Raw genomic sequence first — 22788 nt, 5'->3', positions numbered from 1 at the left:
CTCATCTTTTCCATTCCAGTTCTTTTGGAATAGTATCCTGGCAATGTCGACGGCGTTCGTGAAAGCGACTACAATATACAACTGTACTGAAAACGGACAGCTAATGCCCCAGGAACGCGGACACCCTGCGGTGCGAGCACGGCAAGTACTCCATCCCACTTTCCATTCCAGTCGGCGCCAATCATGGAAAGTTTACCAAGTCTGGCATGGGAAAGAAAATTACACTGCAACCGGGCTTGTGCAATTCCGCCCTTATAAATCCTGAAAGATGTTGGTCGACGGCCTCCATGCAACCTCTCAGGCTGGTCGTAGGACTTCATCTTATGGCCAGTGATCGATACAATAGGAGATCCCTCATTATGGAGCGTGTCATGCCGATTGGGTTCCTCCTATGCATAGGAGTCATCCCATTCTGCCTCTGCCTGGGCAGTGAAGATGGCTCCAAGGTGGGGGGAGCTGCATGGAGCACGAGAGGAGAGCTCTCCTTGCCATCAGAGCAGATATCTATGATCCTGGTGAGTGGCTCTCTTCTTGGACGGGCCAAGACTGTTGCCAGTGGAGGGGTGTTAGCTGTGACAACACCACCGGTCATGTGGTAACGCTTGACCTCAGATACCCATATGATTATGATCTGATTTATGGAACTGGAAAAATCCCGAAACCAAGTAAGGTAAATCCTTCTATATCCAGCTTGATACATTTGAGGTATTTGGATTTGAGCATGAACAACTTTTTTTTTGCACCCATCCCTGAATTCATTGGTTCTCTCATGCACATGGAGTACCTTAACCTCTCCATGGCTTGGTTCAATGGAACCATTCCTCGCCAGATTGGAAATCTCTCGAGCTTGCACTATCTAGATCTTCGGGGTGGGTACCTTTTTCTTGACAAATGGTATGGGTACACTGAATATTATCCAATAGCTCTACGTGTTAATGACCTTCAATGGCTCTCCAGAATCACTTCTCTGCAATACTTTGACTTGAGTTTTGCTGACCTCTCCATGGCATCAAATTGGCTTCATGAAATCAATATGCACCCTTCTCTATTGGCCTTGAAATTATTTGCTACCAGACTTCCTGGTATTCCTTCTACTCTACAGCACGTAAACTTCACTTCTCTCACCGTGCTCGATCTCTCTTACAATGCTATTTCTACCGTCCCCCATTGGCTACTTAATATTAGCAGCCTTGTTCAACTTGATCTCCAAGGTTGTTCATTTCATGGGAGGATATCATCCGTAGCAGATATGTTGGGGAATCTCAACCATCTAAAGCATTTGGATTTCTGTCGGAACCAAATTACTGGAGGCATTTCACAATCTCTGTGGAATAATACTCACCTGGAGTATTTGGATTTATCTGAAAACCAAATTTCTGGGCATGCTGCAAAAATGTTTGGGAATCCTAGTCAATTGAGGCTCTTGGCATTGGTTGGCAGTCAAATTAGCGGCGAAATTTCAGAAAACATGGGAAATCATAGCCATCTAGAGGCTTTATATTTGTCTGAAAATAGAATTAGTGGAGAAATACCAAAAAGCATGGGGAATATCCTCAACTTGGAGGTATTAGATTTGTCTGATAACCAGATCAAAGGATGTATACCAGAAGAAATAATGGGGAATTCTAGCCAACTGAGGTTCTTATATTTGAGAGGCAATCAAATTAGTGGAGAAATACCAAAAAGAATGTGGAACCTCATCAACTTGGAGGTAGTGGATTTGTCCTCTAACCATATGAGGGGATGGATACCGGAAACTATTGGAAACCTGGTTCACTTGCAGTCATTAAATTTGTCATTTAATAATTTTACCGGGCAAATACCAGAAAGTTTGGGCAAGTTATCTGAACTCATAACGTTAGATTTGTGTAAGAACTCTTTCACAGGATACTTGACTGAAGTGCACTTTTCCAACCTCATAAGATTAGGTTATTTGGATCTATCTTACAACTCCTTGAACATGATCTCAAGTGATAGTTGGGTTCCTTCTTTCAATGCTTTGTATATTTATATGAGCTCTTGCCATGTGGGACCTAAATTTCCAGCTTGGCTTCGAACCCAGACAAATTTGTTTATGTTGCGCCTAAATGAAGCTGGAATTTCAGACAAGATTCCGTCATGGTTCTGGAAGATGGATATATATTACCTCAATTTATCGCAAAATTGTATGGAAGGACAGCTACCAAGTTTTTTAGGGAGCCATACTTATGCATATCTTGACCTGAGCTCCAACTGTTTTTCTGGTCCAATACCTAATCTGAAGGCTTCTTACATGATTCTCTCCAATAATTCTTTTTCTGGACCCATTCCTTTAAGCTTTTTCGAAAGCCCTATAGTACTATCTTTGTCCCACAACCATTTAAATGGAAGTATCCCACAGTTCCATTTTAATCAGACTTATTGGAAGGTTCTTGACCTCTCGAATAATGAGTTATCTGGAGGATTTCCAGACAGCTGGATTTGCAATTGGACTTCTTTGGAGGTTCTTGACCTCTCCAATAATGACTTATCTGGAAGACTTCCAGACTGCTGGAATAAATCACATCCAGGAGTCCTTGATGATCCAAAAAACAAAAAAGTAGAAGATACTTCCAGCATGGTGGCATATCCTATTAAACTCCAATCTTTGCACATGAGAAATAATCGATTATCCGGTAAATTTCCTTCTTTCTTGAGACTTTGTAAAAAATTGGTTGTTCTTGATCTCGGTGAAAACAGATTCTCTGGCAGCATACCCACATGGATTGGAGAAAGCCTCTCATCTCTAAGAGTACTTCGTCTAAGATCAAATTTTTTTAATGGTAATATCCCAATGCAAATATCGAGTTTGTCTTCTCTTCAGGTTTTGGACTTGGCTTGCAATAATTTTTCAGGAAATCTACCATCATCTTTTGGGCATTTTTCTATAATGGCTGAGATACAAGAAAGAAGCCAACCGATGCTTTCAGGTATGATCACCACATCATTTTACCATGAGAGTCTATTGATAATTACAAAAGGATTAGAACTTGAGTACACTAGTGTGCTTTTACTGGTTACAAGAGTTGACCTATCACACAACAATCTTTCTGGAGAGGTCCCTGATGAAATAACATATCTTCATGGATTGCATTTCTTGAACTTGTCAGAGAATCATTTCATTGGAAAAATTCCAGAAAATATTTGTGACATGAGGCAGTTGGAATCACTCGATTTATCAATGAACGATCTCTCTGGCCCAATTCCCCAAACCATGCTTGCTTTGAATTACTTAAGCAACTTGAACTTGTCATATAACAACTTGTCGGGAAGAATTCCATCAGGAAAACAATTTCTGACCTTCAATGATCCCTCCACCTATATCGGCAATCATTATCTTTGTGGACAGCCACTGCCAGAATGCCCTACTAATGCATCTACACATCAAGAAGAAGAAGAAGAAGAAGTAGATAGAGATGACTGTGAGATGATATGGATTTATGGCAGCTCGGCATTGGGATTTGTCATTGGATTCTGGGGTTTTGTTGGCATGATGTTGGTCAAAAAGGATATCAGAATTGCTTATCTTCAATTCCTTGACAAAATATGTGATTATATTTATATAGAATCAGCAAAACAATTTGCCAAGCTGAATTTTGTCATGAGAAAGAGTAGCCACAAGCATGGCTAAGCAATTATGGACGGTGCTGCATTTGTAGTATGATCTCTCTCCATATCTCCGAGTGATGGTTGGAGTGCCTCCAATCCAAATATGTATGGATCTGAACTCAAGAGCTTTTTGAATTATTGTTCCTTTATGTTGTTTTGCTACTTGTATATGATTCACTATCTATATTTGCTATCATTTTGCTCATAAATGAAATAATGTTTTATTAGAATTGGGAGTTTTTGTTTTTATGTCACACTAGCAAAATGATACAATAGCAGTAAAATACCTGATGTCATACAAGATACCCTACCTATAAGAAGACAAGCATAAGCACCTCAAGATTATCTGTATGATGCAATAATAAAAATTGTTAAATAGAATAAGATGTATTCTTACCAAAAAAAATAGACTAAGATGTATCTATTATAGCTCTATGATGGAAATATAGGTTTTATCATACCCTTACTTCTATATTGGACCAAATTCTACTTCTCAAAAAAAATAAATAAATAAATGAAAACAAGAAAGAAGAAGAAGAGGAGGTTAGCATATAAGTCTTGGGCAGGAGAGACATGTAAACAACATCATTCTGAAGCCAAATTTGGTTTCTAGGAAAAGAAATCAAGATTGTTTTTCTTGTTTCTAGGAAATAAGTCCTTGGATAATGACCCAATTCTTCAGTTTGGATAAGCCATATAATCTAAAGATAGACTTGAAATCAAACAGGATACCAATATACCTATACCATATTTGTTTTATTTGACGAATGCAAATATAGATATGGATATTTATCAGAAGCAAAAATTCACATCTATATTTATTTTAAATGGATATGAATAAAAGCTAGATATTAGGACTATGAACAAAAATTTAAACATAAGTCAAATAAATAAATTTTATGACCATAGAATAAAGATATTACTAAGTGGAAAACAAATCAAGCTAATAGCATGTCTATGTCATCATATATTTTCTTTAAAAATTCATGGATGCTACATAAAATTAAATAGGATTATCAAATAGAATTGGATATTTAGATATGCATCAGATAGTTGTCTATTCATATTTATTTTTTTTATAGATATAAATATCGATACAGATATTAGTCAGATGCTTAAATTTTAATTTATATTTTAATTAATTTGGATAAGAAAATGTATCTAAACAGATATCTTTCGGTCTACTTTCACCCTTTGTCTCAAGCGAATGGAATAAACCTTGTAGCATATAACCTGTTATATTTTTTATAACAAATATTACTATTATTATTATTATAATTATTATATTATGTAAATGAAAATTGAGTAGTATTTATATTAGTAATGCTACCACTAGTATAATTAGTATTATTATTCATATTATATTACTATTAAATAATAACACTTATCATTATGTGATGAATTAATATAATGTAATACATAATACATGATGCTATATAATTTATAATTTCTATAATTATTATAATAGAATATAAAAATTATTCAATGATACTTGTACTATAAATATAATAATGCAAATATTAACATTATAACAAAACATTAATCTTCTATTAATATTATTATAGTGCTTAAAAATAATGCAATATAAACAATATTTCATATAATATAATATTTTAATGATCATATTTTAATAACTACATTTAGCCTTTATCTCAAATTAGCTAAGGTGGGCTATGTAAATCTTATTTCTCCATTCCATTTTGTTTATGTTATACTTTTTAAGAGACAGTGTTATCTAATTCTTCCTTATTATTTCTTTCTATATGATTTGTGATTTATCTTTTTTCCTTTTTCTTTCCATGTATATCAAATCACTTTTTAGTAATGATGCATCTCTTTGCATACATACCCAAACACTCTAAGCCATCCTTCTTTCAATTTATCATCAACCGGTACTACTTCTATCTCTTTATAGATGGCGTACTTAACCATATTCATGTATTGAAAGAACATAATAATTATTATAATGTTATTGTTAGCATAATATAATTTAATAATACAAGAATAGTCTAATATAAATATAGTATTAATATATGACAAGAATATTATTCACAAATGTTATTAGATAGATTATATTTATAATTATAATATAATAAAAATGGTAGTTAATAATACAGTTTTAGCATGAACGTAATATATAAAACTATATTATGGGCCAGTAGGAAATATTATATTTTTATGTATGTTGAATATAAAAAATAACAATATAATTATAATACCATAATAATAAGATGATTTAATAATATAATAGTTGTCAAATATATAATATAAAATTATGAGAGAATATAGTCTCTTGTATAATAGATAGAGTGATTATAATATATGTAACATTAGTACATAATACAAATATATATCATGTTATATTTTGCAATATGCAATATATATTACTATATGTCTTTTTAAAATACAACCAATTTTAAATAGATATAATATGTAGGCAAAACCTATCTTCATTATTGCCTGGATGTATATCCAACAAGCAAGGAAATGATACCCAAGCTCTCCGGTTATGGATTATTTTCATGGAAACACAACGCCCACGAGAATCATCATTCCCATACCCAAATGAGTCGCAAAAAAAGGAATGGGCTAGATAAAACTAAGAACTATCCCTAACTCCCAGTTCTTGCCGACAAAACAAGAATCAAGAGATATGCATCCCTTTGTTATCTTGCCATATGGTTTGCCTCGCTCCTTTAGTCTTGAAAACAAATTCGACCTGCTATGGATTTATTTTGTTCGCGCATTTAAAGATTGACTCAAGGCTTCAAATTGGTAGTAATTGTTTGCCCAAAACCATTTTTGATGAGCAGCAAATAGTAAAAAAGAGAGAACAAATGTACACGCCCACCCTTTTTTTTTATTTTTTGATATGTAAGGAGGGAGCAAAACCTTCCCCCAATTTATTTAAATAATGAGAAAATGGTTGCAATGAAGGAAAAGGAAAGAGGTAAGTGGTTACAGGAAGAGCACGGTGAAGATCATAATATCAAAAGAGAGGAGCAAGAGAAGACAAGATGATTCTATGGCTGCCCAGATTTCCTTTGCAGAGCATCACTTTTCCCCACGTTTAAAAGTGTGAAGAATTTTTTAGAGGATTGCTTGGATGGAGGAACTTTTCTTAATTAGGGGAAATTGTAGAATACCTCTCGTGCCAATTCTCCCTGCAGAGCGCAATGATGAGCTGAACCCAGGAGCTCCTCCAGCGTACCTTGATTTCCGACGGCCATCCAAACAATATAAATTTGATGGTTCACACTGAATTCTTGCACATGCTCCGCCAAGTCAAGAAACTGACAAGGTGTTATGGAAATTGGATTCTAATGGTTCCTTTACAACTGCGTCCTTATATAACTTCATCAACACAAGAGGCATCAAATGCAGGTTTGCCAAACATCTCTAGAAACTCAGTGTGCCACTCAAATTTAAGTGCTTTCTTTGGTTGTGCAGCAAGAAAAGATAGATTGAATACTCATGAGCTGCTGCGGAAGAAGACTGGAAAAAAGCTGGGTGGCAGTGCTCTTTATGGTCATGCAGAGGAGTCTGTAGATCATTTATTTTCAACCTGTTTCTTCTCCTCAACAATTTGGAAAGCTGTGTTCTCTTTGCTGGGGTGCTTCATCCACAGTCTTCTTTTGAGGATTTTAGTCTATCGTGGAGGAGGAGGACCTTCTCAAAGCCTCTACAACCAGTTATTCTGGTGCTTTACGCTGCCTTCGCTTGGATTTGCTTGAATAAAAGGAAATACGGAATTTTTCTTGGCAAAAGTAGTTTGATTCCCTTTATAGCCGTGAAAGGACTCACACTTTTCGTTGAGTGGTCTACCTTGTGCAATCAGAAGCTGCATCCTCTTTTGGAAGGATCTGGAACAAGATAGGAAATGTTTCATTACTGTTACAGGATCTCTAGTTGACCTTGAGGATTCTTCAATTCACCAGGGGTTTCAATTGCCCATCTGAAAAATCCAGAAGTGATGACCATTTAATTTACTATAAAAGTAGAAGTGTTCTGTGTGTTATATTACTGAGATCGAAAAATTATGTTTTAGATCCCCCTGGTTCTCGCTGAGTAGAGGCAACATTTGTATCTGAAACTTTCCTGTTCTTCTTTTAATAAAGCTTCAGGTGGCTGAGGTTTTCTCAGCTCGTATTCAATCAACAGAAAGAGAGGAAAAAAAAAAAAGCTCAAGCTGAAGTTTGAGAGCATACCAACGAATGAAAGGGCACTTTGTACTTTTTCCCCTCTTCCTTGTTTCCTTGTAATTCTTGAATTGCAAATACATAGTTATTCACATGGCATCAGAGCTAAGGATTGGGTTTCTTGAATTAGCAAAGAGCACCTTCATCATATTTATGGCTTTGTACTTCATTCTTTAGTTTTAGCCGTATATTTACTGCATGCCATGGGTACAGGTTGCTTAGAAAGCATTAAAAGGCTTCTCGTTGGCTTGATCATCATAAACTCGGTCTGGAGTTGCACTCCAGAATGTCAACCAACTTGTTGATAGGATGCATCAAGAACCACAGGGCAATGTATCAGCTGAATTTCCTTCAATTCCTTGGTGTAAACTTTTCTCCATTCTGCAGAAAAACTAATCCAATAAAGCATTTTTTTTTGTCATCGGATGCCATTATTCTAATGACGCGTCTGGAAGGATACTCTCTGCTTATTTCTTCACATATGGGACTACAACAAACAACGGATTGTTAGCAACTACTAATGGTGCTAGCTTACAGAAGCTTTTGTTAATAAAAGATATGCACTGTTGATCAGATAAGATGATCAATACTGGATGAGTCAGTAGAGATGCTTGCAATGATGACAATAAAAATATTGAAGTGCTATTCCATCACCAAGAAGATCAACTTACATATTTGAATATAATCTTAGAATGTTGGCTTAATGAAGTAATGATCCGTTGAAGCAAGACAACAATCAGTGAGCTCCATGATTGCGGTGATCTTCTTGACATGTCATGTCTCACATGAATATTTTTGGAGTTAATCTCAGAGTTTTATTCGTATACTGCTTGTGTATTTCAAAAAAGCGGGCAACACATTGCTGATGGGCATCTACAATCATGTGCTCATAACTGATTGGTTGACTTGTTTCTTTTTTTTTTTTTGATGGAAAAGGAGACTGAGGGCCAGCCTTAGTCACCTAAGCTTTATTGCATGAAGAAGTATGGTACAATAAAAGTGAAGAATGTACAACAGAAGAGGAACAAGAACAATTGAGGAGCAGAGGCTATCCTAGCAAAGAAAACAAGAACAGCAAAACAGAGGAGAACGTGCTCTAAAAACAGAGCTCAGTAACTCCCACGCCCAATTCTTCCACGAGACACCATGAAATGTAGATCCTTCAAGAGACAGCAAGACAACAATGTAGTCGATACTCGAAGTGAATCTACCAGCTGCTAAAGCAACGGTTGAAGCTTTCTCCAAAATATTTTATGGCTATCTTGAATTCTTGGCCTAGAGATGTGGAACCAGCTATGAAAACATTGGAGAATCTTCTGAAGTACTGCAAACTTAGAACAATGTTTCTTCCTAAAGATTCTCGCATTATGCTCCTTTCAAACCGTAACACCCCGGCCCACTTTGAACCCTGGATCAAGCCCAAAAGCCCAAAGCCATACAAAAAAAAAAAAAAAAAAAAAAAAGAGAACGGGAAGAAGACTCCCGATGGGAGTCTTCTTCTCCGATGAATCCCGATCGGAGAAGGGTTCTAGGACTGTTGAAACTCTAGGACCCTTTATAAATAAGCCCTCCTCTCCCTCTCAAGCTTCCACCGGTGTCCGTTGAGCCTGATTTCTTTCCTTTTCTCCGTGGAAGCCGCGGCACCCTTTTCTTGTGTTCGTTGGAAATCAAAGGTCGAAGAGGCCACCAGAGTTCAGGTAAGGGTTCAATCTTTCTTCCTCTCCCTCTTCTCTTTCTTTCCATGGCTTTAGACTTCTCGCCGGCCGTCGGGATCATCGAAAATTCCGTGAAACGTGAAACCCCTGTTCGGCCAGAACCTTTTTCTCTTTTTTTTTCGGCCACCGGCACCGCCGGTTGCGGCGTCTCATTCCCAAGATCGGACCCTCCTATCTCTCTCTCTCTTCCCTTGAGCGCTTGGCCACCGGCGACCGGCCAATGGTCAGAATTCATGAAGAAAGGGGACAGATTCCCTGTTTTTCGAAAAGAAAAAAGACCGCCGGCCGAACCCCATCGTCGATCGGCTTCGCATGGTCGGCCGTCTTGCCAGATCTCTGGCCAAGCCGCCACCCCATCAGAGCCCTTGCCACTGAGGGGGGGGGACCTCACGGTCTTCCCCTGTTTCGGCCAAGGGAGGCCGCGGGAAGAAAAGAAAAGAAGAAGGAAGAAGAAAAAGAAAAAGAAAAAGAAAAGAAAAGGAAAAGGAGAAAAAGAAAAAGAAAAAAAATAAAATAAAATAAAATAAAATAAAAAAATAGAAAAAAAAAAGAAGAAAGAGAGAATTTTTCCTCTCTCCTCTCTCTCCTTTCTCTTCCTCTTTTCTCTCTTCTCTCTCTACCTTCTCTCTCCAGTTTCTCTCTCTAGATTCTCTCTCTAGACCTTTTTTCTCTCTTTATGGATTTTATCTCTCTAGGATCATTCTCTCTCTCTGACTGCATCACAGACCCTAGGATAAACTTGAGATGAAAATAAGATGACCTGAGATTGTTTCGAAATTCGTGCGGTAGATCTAATCCCAGTCCGATCCTATTTGAAATTTATAATATTTGATTCATATTGAGTCATCCAGATAGGACCTCTGATGATCTCGACCATGATTGCCTCATCGGAAGGATACGAAGATTCTCTCTCCACTTTCTCTCTCTACTTTCTCTCTCTAGAATTTTCTCTCTCTTCATGGATTTTCTCTCTCTAGAAGTCTTATGGATTAGTGGAAGATCCATATACTTAGACAAATCTTAATTTTGGTTAATCCTGAGAGAGATTCTAGATTTGTGTTATTAGGATTGATTATCGGATAATTTTTTCCATATATGATTTTTATATTTGATCAGGGTTATGAAGAGATGATTGTCTGCATACGATATCGATTAGAATATTTTGTTAAAGATATTCATAAATCAAAGAAGAACATTGATTTTTGGTGCTTGGATCAGTCACTGGTAAAGGTAAGAATCCCTGTACATGATCACCATTATAAATATGCTATTTTACTATTTGTCTTGCATTATTGATTTTGCATCGTCGGATTTGAGATCGATGAATTTATTATACCTGAGATACTGTTATTTGATTTTGAGCATGAGTATGTTATGTCAATATATATGTATCAGCGATTGATGGCATGATTATATGGGTATGACATATCTGAATTGATCATAATGCAAGTCAAAATTGATTTGATAAAATCAATACATAATGATTAAATGAAAAGAAAGAGATATATGGTATGGACTAGTCTTGTCATATGAAACAGTCGGTCAGGAGCTTATGCCTGGGACAGCCCTCACTGGCTTATAGGTGGATCAGCCGGCTAGGAGCTCATGCCTGGGATAGCCCGCCAGGAGCTTATACCTGGGACAGCCTCTCACGGGCTTTCGTACGTGGGACAGCCGGCCAGAAGCTCATCCTGGGACAGTCTTGAAAGGCTTTTTAAGTGGATTCGATCCGGATGATGACTGAGGTATAGACTTGGATAGTCCAGAGCTAGAAAGAAAAGGTTAAAAATCATGTGATTGTGAAAAGAGAAGTGAAAGATAAGACATGAAATAATCGTTAAACAAAAGTATTTCACCTGTTAACATATGATGATGCATCTATTTTAACAAGACAGTAAATTTATGGATGTTTGCAGTATTCTGAATATTGAACATGAGATTTGTGTTTTATTGCTTATTCTTATTTTTAGATTATATTACTATATCAGTGTGATATGAGAATTCTTACTGGGCTGTAAAGCTCACACCTCTTCATCTTTCTTTTTCTTCTTAGAGTTACAGGATGCTTATGATTGGCTATGGCTTGGATTTATGGGTGAGCAGAAGGATAAATAGAGTATTATAATATCTGATCAGAGAATTGAAAAAAATTAAATTGTAATTATGCAAGGTTTTACGAATTATTGTTGAAATAAATTGTTATGGATGTTAAGGTTGTAACGATTTAATTTGGCCTTGCATATTCTTTAGGGCTTGCTCTAAGGAGTGTGCGGCCATCGCGTATCCGACCCAGATGTTGGATTCGGGGTGTGACAGAATGGTATCAGAGCCTAGGATATGATCATTAGGGATTATGATATACGTGATAGGATATGATGGAATAATATCAGAGCTTAGGTTTAAGATCACTAAGATTATGAAGTGATATCAAAACTTTATGTAAGATCAATAGGATGTGACAGAGTGATATCTGAGCTTAAAGCTTAGGTTATGTTCATTTGGAGATAATGATACAAGTGATTAGGATATGACAGAACAGTACTAGAGTCCAAGTTTAAGGTCACTAGGGATTGTCATATAAGTGATATCAAAACTTTGAGATTATAATCAATAGAGTATGATAGATAATATTAGAGTCTGAGGTTATAATCATTAAGGATGTAATAGAATGATATTACAATTTCGGGTTATGATCATTAGAGAATATGATTTAAGTGGTATTTAAGCTAAAGATTATAATTATTTGAAATTGTTGCTCCTTGGATTGATTTTGATGATTACAAAGTATTTGAAGGAGTACTAATAATTTTCATTTGAAAAAGACTTTTTGCTCTCCAGGGGCAAAATCATAATTTTACCAAAATCCTGATTTGATAGTATCAAATGATAGAACAAAAGATTTGTGATCCAATGGTGAAAATTTTATTGATTTTGGATTTGTTTTTTGAAAGATATGCATGATTAAAAATCATGAGTCGACCCATGAGTCGACTCATGGCACATGAGATGACTGGCACGCTAAATTTTCTGTCCGGCACAGACTTGGCAATGCCTGTGAGTCGACCCATGAGTCGACCCCCATGGCATGAGTCAACTCATGAGTCGACCTCTGCAGGTCTTTTTGCCAGTTTTACAGAACCATGGATCCCGTTCCCTTCTGTGATATTTTTCCACAGAGGTCGACCCATAAGTCGACCCCCAGGCATGAGTCGACTCATGAGTCGACCCCTGTGATGGGATTTTTCTGCAACGACTAGTTTTTAACCCGTTTTAATTACTTTTAATGCTCATTTAATACAGTCTAACGGCTCTTTTTTCAGTCTAGAATGATTTTCTCTATTTCCTAAAGCTATAAAAAGAACAAAAGGTGGGAATCAACGAGAGGATTCAAGAAGAGAGATTTTGAAAAAAGGATTCTAAGCAAACTTTTCAGCCCTAAGCAAGAGCTCATTCAAAGCTTTCAAGAAGCCTTTAATCCAAGCTCACCAACTCCTCAAGTGCACATTCAAGTCTCCAACCACCTTGAGGAAATCCAAAAAGGGTCTTCTTCTCTTAAGTAAAGTGTATTTAAAGTCATATTCGCTCATTAAAAGAGCTTTCTTTGTACTTATTTGTGCTATTAATTGTTATACTCGGTTTGAGTGATTATTTTTATTTTGGAGGGGTTTCAAAATAAGGGAAGATTGATCCGAACCTAGAATCAAAGTGTATTGGATTGGTTTGTACCCGTAAAATAAGAGGTCTAGCTTGGGATAGCTAGAGTCGGAGTTTCCGATGGGTGTATTCGGGTTGAATACAAGTTGAGTGGATTGAATTTCTCAAGTAGGAGCTTGGGGAGTGGATGTAGGTGCAAAGTTGGCACCGAACCACTATAAATCTTTTTGTTTGGTGCGTGTCTTATTGCTCTTCTTTATCTCTTCATTATTCTCTTGCATTCTTGCTCTTGCTATTAGCCTTGAATTAATTCTACTCACCCTATCTATTTAGCTTTATCAAACTTTTCTCATAAGTCATAAGTTAAGCTTAAAATTTTTAGAAACCCAATTCACCCCCCCTCTTGGGTTGCATAGCTGGGCAACAAGTGGTATCAGAGCCCGGTGCTCTAGCCCTTCTTTGATCTAAACAATCAAAGAGCCAAAGATCTATGGCAACTCATGTCGGCACTTCTCTAGCCGAGGGGCAATCCACCAACCGACCTCCACTTTTCAATGGGTCTAATTACACCTATTGGAAAGCTCGGATGAAAATATTCATTCAAGCACTCGACTATGATATGTGGAGTATCATAGTGAACGGTCCTCACACACCCACTAAAATTATAGATGGTGAGGAATCAACCAAACCCGAGAAAGAATGGGATGAGGTTGATAAGAAGATGGTCCAATTAAATGCTAAAACAATGAATGTTCTTTATTGTGCTCTTGATGCAAATGAATTTAATCACATTTCTACTTGCTCATCTGCTAAAGAAATATGGGATAGGTTAGAAGTAACCCATGAGGGAACCAATCAAGTAAAGGAGTCTAAAATCAACATGCTTGTGCATAAATATGAATTGTTCAAAATGGAGCATGATGAGTCCATAACTGGAATGTTTACTCACTTTACTGATATTATTAATAGTTTAAAGAGTCTTGGTAAGTCCTATACTAACAGTGAGCTTGTAAAAAAGATTCTCAGATCCTTATCAAGAACTTGGGAAGCCAAAGTGACTGCCATTCAAGAAGCTAAGGACTTGAACATTCTACCATTGGAAGAGCTTCTTGGATCTTTGATGACACATGAGCTGAGCATAAAACAACATCAAGAGGAAGAAGTCAAAAAGAAAAGAACAATTGTCCTCAAATCCACAGCTTCACCAGATGAAGAAACTGATGACACTGAAGATGAAGAACAGGATGAAGAGATGGCACTCATTACCCGAAGATTCAAGAAATTTTTGAGAAAAAGGAAATAGGGGATGAGGAAGAGGTCATTCACAAAAGGAGAACAGAGCAAAGAAAAAGAGAAAGACCAACTCCTTATCTGCTACGAATGCAAGAAGCCGGGACACTTCAAATTCGAATGCCCACAACTGAAGAAAGGTCCTAAGAAGTACAAGAAGAAGGCCATGATGGCCACTTGGAGTGCGAGTGATGACTCAAGCTCCGACGAGAAAAACTCAACCGAACAAGCCAACCTGTGCCTTATGGCACACGAAAATGAGGTAATTTTCGAAACTCCTAGTGACTTTACATTTGAAGAATTACATGTAGCATTCTATGATTTAGTTGATGAATTAAAGAAACTAGGGATGAAGAACAAAGATCTAAAATTGAAAAATCAATCTTTATTGAAACAAAATAAAAATATTTCAATTGAAAAATCTACTCTGCTTCAAGAAAATCAAAGTTTAAAGAATGAAATTGCCAAGCTAAAACCAATAGTAGAAAAATTCACCTTGAGTTCAAATAAACTTAATATGATTCTTGATAATCAAAAAGCAGTGTATGATAAGGCTAGACTTGGCTATAACCCCTTGAAGAAATAAAAATATCTGAAAAATATTTATGTAAACACTTTAAGTAACAAGTCTTCTAATATTACTTGCTTCAAATGTGGAAGGGTAGGACATAAGTCATACACTTGCTTCTCTAACAAAACTGCAAACTCAATTGTAAAGAAAATATGGGTTCCAAAAGGAACCATTATGACTAACCAAAAAGGACCCAAGAAAGCTTGGGTACCTAAAACAAAATTTTGACTTTTGCTTGCAGATGTGTCTAGCATCCCAAGGAGGAAACAGGAAATGGTATCTTGACAGTGGATGCTCGAGACACATGACTGGTGATGAATCCCAATTCATCACTCTTGATGCTAAGGATGGAGGGATGGTCACCTTTGGAGACAATGGCAAAGAAAAGATCATCGGTATAGGTAACATTGGTATCACTCCCTCCAAATACATTGAAAATATTTTGTTAGTTGATGGTTTAAAGCATAATTTACTAAGCATTAGTCAATTTTGTGATAAAAGATATAAAGTTATTTTTGAATCGTCTGTTTGCATTGTAACTAGTCCTATTAATGATGGCATTAAATTTATTGGACATAGACATGGTAATGTTTATATGATAGATTTAAATGATTTAGCCAAAATAAACATGCAATGCCTAGTATCCTAGAATGCTAAAGTTAATGAGACTAGTTGGCTTTGGCATCGCAGACTTGCACACATTAGCATGCATTCTCTTTCAAAATTAATTAAGAAAGAATTAGTTCTTGGTTTGCCAAAACTAAATTTTGAAAAGGATAGAATTTGTGATGCATGCCAACTAGGTAAATAAACAAGAGTTTCATTTAAATCCAAAAATATTGTTTCAACTTCTAGACCTTTAGAGCTTTTGCATATGGACTTATTTGGACCTACTAGAACCACTAGTCTAGGAGAAAAACGATATGGTTATGTAATTATAGATGATTACTCTCGTTTTACTTGGATTTTCTTTTTAGCACACAAAGATGAAACTTTTCATATTTTCACTAAATTTTACCGAAAAGTCACTAATGAGAAAGGATTTTCAATTCAAAATATTAGAAGTGATCATGGAATTGAATTTGAAAATCAAGACTTTGAAAACTTTTGTGATGAAAAGAGAATTGGCCATAACTTCTCTGCTCCTAGGCCACCCCAACAAAATGGGATAGTAGAAAGAAAAAATAGAACCTTAGAAGAAATTGCCCGTACCATGCTTTGTGAAAGCAATCTTCTAAGATATTTTTGGGCGGAAGCAATCAATACAGCATGTTACATTTTAAATCGTGCTTTGATTAGATAAATTTTAAAGAAAACCCCCTATGAGCTTTGGAAAGAAAGAAAACCTAATATTGCATATTTTCATATTTTTGGTTGCCGATGTTTTGTATTAAATAATGGTAAAGAAAGACTTGAAAAATTTGATGCAAAATCGGATGAAGCAATCTTTCTTGGTTACTCTTCCACTAGTAAAGCTTTTAGAGTTTTTAACAAAAAAACTTTAGTAGTAGAGGAGTCCATACATGTTATCTTTGATGAATCTAACGATCTTCCTTTAAGGAAGAATGAAGGTGTTGATGATGCAGATTCTCTTATAGAAGGAATGAAGGAGATCACTCTGAAAGATTCAACAATTCAAGAGGATGAGGAACATGAAGACAAACAGGATGAGGGAGGTGAAGAACATCAAGAACAACCTCAAGGTACAAATGACTTACTCAAAGAATGGAGGTATGTTCACAATCACCCTAAGGAGCTAATTATTGGTGATCCTATGCATGGGATAAAAACTCGTTCTTCACTTAGAGATGTATTTAATCATTGTGCTTTTGTATCTCATCTTGAACCAAAAATTATTGAAGAAGCTGAAAATGATTATAATTGGATTAATACAATGCAAGAGGAACTTAATCAATTTAAAAGAAATAATGTATGGACTTTAGTATCAAGACCTAAAAATTATTCAATAATTGGCACAAAATGGGTCTTTAGGAACAAATTAGATGAACATGGAAATATAATAAGAAATAAAGCAAGATTGGTTGCTAAAGGTTATAATCAAGAAGAAGGAATTGATTTTGATGAGACCTTTGCACCTGTTGCTAGATTAGAGGCCATTAGACTTCTACTTGCATATGCTTGCTTTATAAAATTTAAATTATTTTAAATGGATGTCAAAAGTGCATTTTTGAATGGATATATTGCTGAAGAAGTCTATGTAGAACAACCTCCAGATTTTGAAAATCATACTTTTTTTAATCATGTTTTTAAATTAAATAAAGCTCTATATGGATTAAAACAAGCACCTAGGGCTTGGTATGATAGGCTAAGCAAATTTTTACTAAATAATAGTTTTTCAAGAGGTAATATAGACACAACCCTCTTTATTAAAAGAAATCAAAATGATATGTTAGTTATACAAATTTATGTTGATGACATTATTTTTGGATCTACTAATGAATCTCTTTGTCAAGACTTTGCTAAGCTCATGCAGGGGGAGTTCGAGATGAGCATGATAGGAGAACTTACATTCTTCCTCGGACTCCAAATCAAACAAACAAAGGAAGGAATCTCCATCACCCAAAGCAAATACACCAAGGAATTACTCAAAAGATTTAGAATGGAGAACTCCAAAGCAATTGGCACACCCATGAGCCCCTCATGTAAGCTTGACAAGGATGAAGAAGGTAAATGTGTAGACTTAAAATACTATAGAGGTATGATTGGCTCTCTATTATATTTAACTGCAAGTAGGTCTGATATCATGTTTAGTGTTTGTTTGTGTGCTAGATTTCAATCTAATCCTAAAGAGTCTCACTTGAATGCTGTTAAAAGAATCCTTAGATATCTAAATGGTACTCAAACTCTAGGATTATGGTACTCTAAGGACTCATTAATTGACTTAATAGGATATTCAGATGCTGATTTTGCTGGATGTAGATTAGACAGAAAGAGCACTAGTGAAACTTATCAATTTTTTGGAGTTAACCTAATCTCCTGATTTAGCATGCTAAATGTTTGAAGTATAATTTTTTTTATTGGATCTACTGCACGTGATTGTGATTCTAAAATCGACTCTTCTCACATAAGCATTGTAAAAATTATACATATTGGTTACTAAATTGAGCTTCATTCCAACATGAGGATCAACATTATCATTATCTACAAGTGATGCAGTAGAAGAAGATGGATTCTCAAGAGAACCATCACATGATGTCATAATATTATCAAAATACTCTTTGAAAGATATTTTACCTATAGGATGTCATAATTCTAATATAAAATATCAAAATTTTGAATCAGGATATCATAAAAATATAAAAAAGATATACTTCAAAGGTGTTATAGGTATAGGATATTATAATATTAATCTATAATATCATAATTTTGATATAGAATGAAATAATATTATCAATACTATATTTGAAAGATATTTTACCAAAAAGATACCATAATTTTTAATATAAAATATCATAAATTTGATCTATTATATCATAATATTATCAAAATTATCTTCAAGATATATTTTTTCTATAAGATATCATAATATTAATTTAAAATATCATAATTTTGATATAGAATATCATAAAAATATAAAAAAATAAATTTAGAAGGTGTTTACATATAGGATGTCATAATTTTAACATAGAATATCATAATTTTAATTCAAAATATCATAAAAATATCAAAAAAATATATCTAAGAGATATTTTATCTACAAGATATCATAATATTAACCTAGCATATCATAAATTTGATCTATTAAGTTATAATATTATCAAAACTATCTTTAAAAGATATTTAACCTACATAATATCATAATTTTAACATAAAATATCATAATTTTGATCTAAGATGTCATAAAAATATAAAAAAATATACTTTGAAGGTGTTATATGTTCAGGATATTGAACATCATAATATTAATCTTTAATGTAATAATTTTGATATAGAATATAATAATATTATTAAAATTATATTTAAAAAATATTTTATCAATAAGATATCAAAATTTTAACATAAAATATCATAATTTTGAAGCAGCATATCATAAAAATATCAAAAAATATACTTGAAAAGTATTTTACCTATATGATGTCATAATATTAATCTAAAATATTATAATTTTGATCTAAAATATCATAAAAATATCAAAAAAATATATCTAAGAGATATTTTATCTATAGAATATCATAATTTTAATATAAAATATTATAATATTAATATAAAATATCATAAAAATATCAAAAAATTATATCCAAAAGATATTTTATCTATAAAATATTATAATATTAACCTATCATATCATAAATTTAACTTATTATATCATAATATTGTCAAAACTATCTTCAAGGGAGATATTTTTATCTACAGAATATCATAATTTTAACATAAAAATATCATAATTTTAATTTAAAATATCATAAAAAAATTAAAAATATATATATATTTTGAAGATGTTATAGCTATAGGATATCATCATACAAACCTATAATGTTATAATTCTGATATAGGATATAATAATAATATCTAAACTATCTTTGAAAGGTATTTTACTAATATGATGTCATAGTATTAACCTAGAATGTCATAATTTTGATCAGAATATCATAAAAATATCAAAAAAATATACTTGAGAGGTGTTTTATCTATAAGATGTCATAATTTTAACATAAAATATCATGATGTTAACCCAGGATGTCATAAAAATAATATAAAATATAACTGAAAAATATTTTATCTACAGGCTATATGTCATAATATTAACATAACATATCAAAAATTTGATCTATTATATCATAATATTATTAAAACTATCTTCGAAAGGTGTTTCACCTATCAAATATCATAATTTTATCATAAAATATCATAATTTTGATCTAAAATTTCATAAAAATATAAAAAATATATATTTTAGATATATTATAGCTATAGATTATCATAATATTAATCTATAATATCATAATTTTGATAAAAAATATAATAATATTATCAAAACTATCTTCGAGAGGTATTTTACTAATAGGATATCATAATTTTAATATAAAATATCAAAATTTAACATAGCATATCATAAAAATATTAAAAAGTATACTTAAACTATAAGATAAATGTTCTTTAGCGATGACCATTAGCGATGGCAATTTTGCCATCACTAATAAATCTTTTTACCAACCACCAATAGCGACCAAAATATAAGTCATTGAAAAAAAAATATTGACGATGAGGTTTTTGATTTTTAGCGACGGCTAATTACGTAGCTAATAAATAGTAATTTTATTTTTTTAATTAGACTGTAAGATTATTAGAGATGGAGATATCATATTATCGATGGCAAATTCCATCACTAATAATCCTAACTTTCCATCGATTCACCCCGCCGCCCCCCGCCCGCCAAGACCCTCGACCCCTCTCCCTAAACCTCTTGGTTTTTGGGTTGGCTTCTCCACCGGTGATATCCCCCACCCTTGTTTTTCCCCCATCCGATGATCGAGACCCTCAACCCCCCTCCTCAGCCTGCTCTGTTTCTAGGTTGCCTCCTCCGCCGATGGCCGCCCTCATTTTTCCCTACCCCCTCCCCCACTATCATTTTCCCCCACCCGACGATCGAGATCCCCATTTTCTCCTACCCCTGACCCCCCTCTTCGGTCTATTGAAAAAAATACCTTGAGATTCGATCCATAAAAAATCCAGAACAAGGTCCAGGATGACGAACAAAATCTAACGAGTCTAAAAACAGTCCAAACGGAGTCCAGATGGAGGAGATACGCATGAGAGAAATTCAAAGCAGGTGGCACAACCCACAGGACGGCGGAGTCCAATAGCGGACCAATGAAAAATGGTGGCGGCACAGCCAGGCCTGACAGATGCGCAAGTGCGCACAGGAGAGCGCGGCCCAACAATTGCATGAGTGCCTAGGCCTGTTGTGAGTCACGGTCCACAATGGATCAGGCTCATAGAAGGGTCACATGGACCGATCAGGCATTTCTCATCTGATTTCTCACGGTCCACTGTGGACCGATGTTAGTTTCCCTCTGGTTTCTCATGGCTCATGGATGTTTTCATGGATCGGATCATGATTGGATGGCTTCAGAGGCTCGTAGGCATGATCTGGGTCCTGATCTAACTGTCGGAAAGCAAGCGGGCATGATCTGAGGCTTTGTTTGCATGATTCAATGGTTGGAAATGCAAGCAGTGAAGATCCAATGGCTGAGAGGTTTTCTAAGGTTTAATCGGAGCGCATCTCCTATCAGGACTCGGATTCAGGCATTTAAAAAGTTCTATGGTGAATAGAGGCTGTGGTATCCTGTTAGGCCTTATATGGGGCTCTCAAGGCTCAGGAGACCAAGGCTAAAGTCAAGGTCCAAAGTCTATACGATGGTCATGGGATTTCTAAGGCTAATTTGGGCCCTAGGACGAAAGACTATCAACCTTTCAAGTCTTGAGATTCAGAAATTTTGGGTCTTAAGGGGCTAACTTATATTTGGCTAGGATTGAGTCTAAGATTATGAGATTGAGTCAAGTTATGGGTGTACATGAGCTTGGGTGATCACAATTTTATATTGAGTTAGCCAGAAGAATTTTTGGGTTGGGTCATATTGACCCTATATATAAAGATACATTGTATTGTGACTCGACAAAGTGAATAAATACTAAATTATTTTCTCTCTAACTTTCTCTCTCTTTGTTTCTCTCTCTCTCTCATCTTCTCCATGTTCTAGTAGCAAGAAACCCTAGGATTTCTTGGCCTTCAATCCCAAAAAGGAAAGAAATGAGGTGCTAGGGTTTCTAGCACCCTCCTTTGTGCACGACTGCTTTTGTGCGCCCCCTCTTGGCCGCCCAAGAGGAGTTTCATGCCTTCATATTTTATTTTTTTGAGGTCTCATCAAGGGTGTTTTCAGATATTAAAAGGTGAATTTCAGATCTGATAGAGAAGGGATTCAAATCGCAGAAGAAAATTCTATCGATAGGATTTACAAGACTGATGAAATCCTGGAGGCTGTTTTTGTATTGTTTTATTGCTGGCCATCAAGGACCTCCACGACCTGATCCTTACTGTTTCCTAACGTCCACAACCTAGAGAAGTTGCTTCAATAATTGGTATCAGAGCACGAATTGTGTGGAGAAAGAAGAAGACTCTAGAAGTTGAAAATCTTCAAAGACTAAAATTTCAGCAAGGATCCTGTCAAGGTATTTCTCAAATCCCTTGGAGTTTTGTTGTGTTTTTGGATTGGATCCAGCCATAGAAAGCAACATGAAGGTAGATTTTAAGAAGTTTGATGAAAAAAAAATTTTCATGTGAAAAGTATGGGTAGAAGATCTCTTGGTTCAAGCAGATCTGGATCAGGCATTGAAGGAGAAGCATGAAGGGATGATAGATCGTCAGTGGATGTCTCTGGATAAGAAGGCTTGTTCTGTGATTAAAGGATGTTTGACGGATGTGGCACTCTATTCGGTATTAGAGGAGAGGACTCTGAAAGATTTATGGTTGAAGGTGCACACCACACACCATATATACGAAAAAAATATGTGCAACAAACTGATGTTGAAGAAGAGACTGTACAACCTTCGGATGCAGGAAGACGGAGATGTCTTGGGTCACATCCAAAAAATTCGATCAGGTGCGCAATGAGTTGCTGAACATCGGGGTGAAGATGGAGGAGGAAGATAAGTCGTTAATACTGCTATGGTTGCTACCCCCTTCCTATGATTCATTGGTGACCACGCTGCT

The 22788-nt window shown here is 35.2% G+C and overlaps 1 pseudogene; it reads left to right on the top strand.

Annotated features, from left to right (window-relative positions):
- The first annotated feature begins 202 nt into the window (after positions 1-202).
- Positions 203-7952, top strand: LOC114912639 (receptor-like protein EIX1; annotated as a pseudogene).
- Positions 7953-22788: the final 14836 nt, after the last annotated feature.

Source organism: Elaeis guineensis, chromosome 4, assembly GCF_000442705.2.
Source record: "Elaeis guineensis isolate ETL-2024a chromosome 4, EG11, whole genome shotgun sequence".
In the NCBI taxonomy this organism is placed as follows: domain Eukaryota; kingdom Viridiplantae; phylum Streptophyta; class Magnoliopsida; order Arecales; family Arecaceae; genus Elaeis; species Elaeis guineensis.
This window is presented reverse-complemented; position numbering and strand designations above follow the sequence as displayed.